Source organism: Marmota monax, unplaced genomic scaffold, assembly GCF_021218885.2.
Source record: "Marmota monax isolate L192 unplaced genomic scaffold, Marmota_monax_Labrador192_F-V1.1 WCK01_AAM20220418_F8-fsc00127, whole genome shotgun sequence".
In the NCBI taxonomy this organism is placed as follows: Eukaryota; Metazoa; Chordata; class Mammalia; order Rodentia; family Sciuridae; genus Marmota; species Marmota monax.
Genome location: NW_026692894.1, coordinates 5,269,564 through 5,273,194, shown reverse-complemented (window position 1 = coordinate 5,273,194; position 3,631 = coordinate 5,269,564). Strand labels below are relative to the sequence as shown.

Here is a 3,631-nt window from a genome sequence, read left to right as displayed (position 1 = left end):
CCACCCGCGGCCCCTCCTCAGCCTGTCTAAGCTCTGCTAACATGGAGCTCCACTTCCGCACCCGCCGCCCCACGTTGTCCAAACCTAATGCACAGGAGGCCAAAAGTCTGAGCCTGGACCGCGAAGCGTGGAGCCTCTGGACCTGCGTTTGGCTGCCAGAGAGTGCGGGACGCGCCCATATCCTGTTTGAAGTCAACACATCAGATAGAGCCAGAATAGAAGATGAGAATACATCTAGACAGCCAGGGTATAAGATAAGAACGCGTTCTTGGGGCTGGGACAAGTGTTTTTTGTTTACTCAACTCTGCTGTTCTGCCACCTGGGTCAGAGAGGGACAAAGGCGATGGGAATTCCCAGGGCAGGAGGGAGAAGGTGGGTCAGGAGACTTCACTTTTGGATTTGGGCCTGCGACTCTTCCTCCACAGAGAATATTCAAGTTCTTTTGCTTCCTTTTTAGATCTTTTTTTTTGTTGTTGTTGAAATTTTTATTGATTTTAAATTTAAAACAAAATCCAGAGTAAACTACAAAATTCAGTTTGAACCACCAGTAGGAATACAGTGTAGTGGTGGAGTTGGTCTTTTGCTTGTTTTTCTTTTCTTTTGTTAATAGTGGGGACTGAACCCAGGGGTGCTCTACCTCTGAGCTACATCCCTAGACCTGTTTATTATTTTTTAGACAGGGTGTGGCTAAATTGCTCAAGCTGGCCCCCAACTTGAGGTCCTCCTGCCTCAACCTCCCGAGTGCCTGGGATTAAAGGCATGTGCCACAACATCAGGCTAGGTACACAATGTTATCTATATATTTTAAAAAATTATTATTCTACATAATAATAGGCCAGAATTTACAGCATAGCATAATGTGAAGTTTTCATTCCAGTGCGTTCTGTTTTCTTAGAATAATTAATTTTTTATTTGACATCATTAATAGAGTTACACAAAAACAGAAAACTATTTTTAAGCAATTTGTCAAAACTTGTTATGAACATATTTTAAAACACCATTCTGCACTGACAGTGGTGGCGGCATTCGCCTGTAATCCCAGTGACTCAAGAGGCTGAGGCAGGAGGATCCCAAGTTTGAGGCCAGCTTCAAATTTAGCCGGGCTCCAAGCAATTTAGTGAGACTCTGTCTCAAAATAAAAAATTAAAAAGGACTGGGGCTCAACTCAATGGTAAAGTGTCCCTGGATTCAATCCTCAGCGCATGCGCACACACACAACCATACAACTCTGCAAATGATTGGTTGAAGAAGAAACACCAGGTGCCTGGAAGTAAACAGCCATTAGGTAGCCATGCCTTCTCTCGTGCATGTTGTCAGCCCCAGGGCTACTTCCAACCCTGTCCAGGGCAGTGTTAACCTCCTCTCCTTATTTAAAACACCACACTTCTTTTCTTCCGGGATGAAATAACGCCAGATCTGAATCTCTGTGTTCCCACCCCCCACATACCTAACATAGGCAAATGCTCAGAATGTACTTGTGCAATTTGCTCTCCATTTATTCCGTGAGTATTTACTGAGCACCTGCTGTGGACCTGGCCTGCTGCAAGGCCACTTGGGAAGTATTGTTAGCAATGATCACCACCATTTAATTTTTAAAGAACTGGGACAGACATCATGCTTAATTTTTTTTAAAAAAAAGATATTATTCATATTCCATAAATCACCATCTGAAAGTGTATAGTTCAGTGGTTGGTAGATTATTCATAAGGACCGTGTGTGATTTTTAAATTCTCAAAATTACTATCATTATGCACACTTTATAAATAAGGAAACTAGTGTTCAGAGAGGCTAAGTCACTTGCCATGATCACTTAGCTGGGAACTGGCTGAACCCAGGCAGTGAGACCAAAGCCTGACACTGGGTAAGAGGCATTTTAGGATGGGCTGGATGATGGAAGGTCTTAAAGTCGCACATGAAATGAAGTCCTTGGGGGGTAGGGGGATAACGGGGAGCCATTACAAGTTGTTGAGCAGGTGAGAGGTGAGATTAAAGTTCTACCAAGCAGCCTTGTAAAGTGATAGCATTTGGAGTAGCAACCCAAGGGTTTCTTTCTAGAAAGAGTAGAATGTATCTGTCACTCCACTCCTTTTACTTTTGCTGGCTCTTTGGCAAAACAAGAAAACTATATTGGGCATCTGCTTTGTGCTAGGTGCTGTTCTAGATCCAGAGAATAAAAAAGCAGAAAGAACAAAGTATCTGGCCTTAAGAGGTCCCAGGTTTGTGGGGGCCTAGGACATGCAGACAGGTAAACCACAGTGTGGCCTGAGGAGAGCTGCTGAGGTTGGCATAAAGGGTCCTGGGAACAGAGGAGAGTGACTGACAGCCCTCCAGGCGCCAGAACAAGGGCAGGCACAGGGAAACTGCAGGCAGGAGGTATTGAGATGGCCATTGAGGATGCTGTCTTAATTTGCCCCAGAAGTAGCCCCTGAGACCAAGGTTGACAGGGAGGAGTTTACTGGGGAGGCTAAGGAGACGCTATGTGGGGAGTGTGGTGGGGAGATGGGGAGGGCAGCAGCCAGAAGAAGCTGCCCTCATTCCCACTGAGGAGATTGTGGGACATGCCTCAAACTACCCACCGAGGGGTGGGGGAGCCAGCCATTGGCTCAGAGGCCGAGGGTTGCTTCTGGAGGGCATCGATTTCCAGGCCCTTCTGGCCTGACAAGCACCGAATGGCAATTCAGGCTCCAGAAGCCAGAGAAAACCTCAGGCAAAGAAACAAAGGTGCTGGCAGGTGCTGGGGCTGGAGCCCAATGCGGTGTTAAAGGTGAAAGCTGAAGGGATGGACCAGGCCCTGACCATGAACTTCTGCCCACAGGATGCGGCTGAGCAGGCATTCCTGCGGGACACCAGCATGATTATGGGCCAGAGAGCTATGCTTGGGGATCTCGGTGTAGCTGAGAAGAAGGTGGAGGGTTGGTGGAGGTAGAATAGGAGGCAAGTGGCCATGCCACAGGGTCACAGCCTGGTTCAGCCTTTTCAGAAGGGACCCTGAAGGAGAAGAGTCTAAAAGCATCCCCCCGGTTCATGCCCAATGAGTGAGCCCCAGAAATAAAACTTGCTGACCAGGCCCAGGGACTGATGCTCCCAGAACTTGCTCAAATGGATTGTAATGGGCATTGCCATTGGATGGGCTATCTCTCCTCTGAGAGATGACAGTGCCAAGTAACTGTGGTCACCTGTGACGTCCGAGCTAGCAGGCAGGCAGGCCAGCAGGTGCTGCAGACATGCTGTCTGGGCCTGGCAGCCAGACTTGGCCCCTGGTCCACCCCCCACGTAACTGAGGCTCATCCCTCTGATTAAGAACTGCAAGCACGGAATGGGCCATGCCCAGAAGATCTGGAATAATCAGCATCAGCGGTTTGCCTTTGCCATCCAAGACTGCAGACACGCTCTCATCTGACCTAATCTTTGGTGTTAATGACGGCAGAGCAATTTTGAGAGGCAACTCACAGCATCGATAAGGAGAGGAAAAGCACGGCGGGCTTTGGGGGCAGAGCTCCTCTCAGAAGAGGCAGCTGCTGCCCCCTCCCCCCAGGCCCTCCCATCTGCCCCGCTGGAGGAGATGATGGACGTGCAAGAGTGGAAGTGGGAGCATGCAAGGGGCAGGGAAGTGGGGGCCACCTATACCACA

The 3,631-nt window shown here is 48.6% G+C and overlaps 1 non-coding gene across 1 annotated transcript; it reads right to left on the bottom strand.

Annotated features, from left to right (window-relative positions):
• Nucleotides 1–1,256: 1,256 nt before the first annotated feature.
• LOC124096789 (U6atac minor spliceosomal RNA) lies at nt 1,257–1,379 on the bottom strand. The gene has a single exon (XR_006853014.1). It is a non-coding gene; the product is annotated as a U6atac minor spliceosomal RNA (small nuclear RNA).
• Between the last annotated feature and the right edge of the window lie 2,252 nt (nt 1,380–3,631).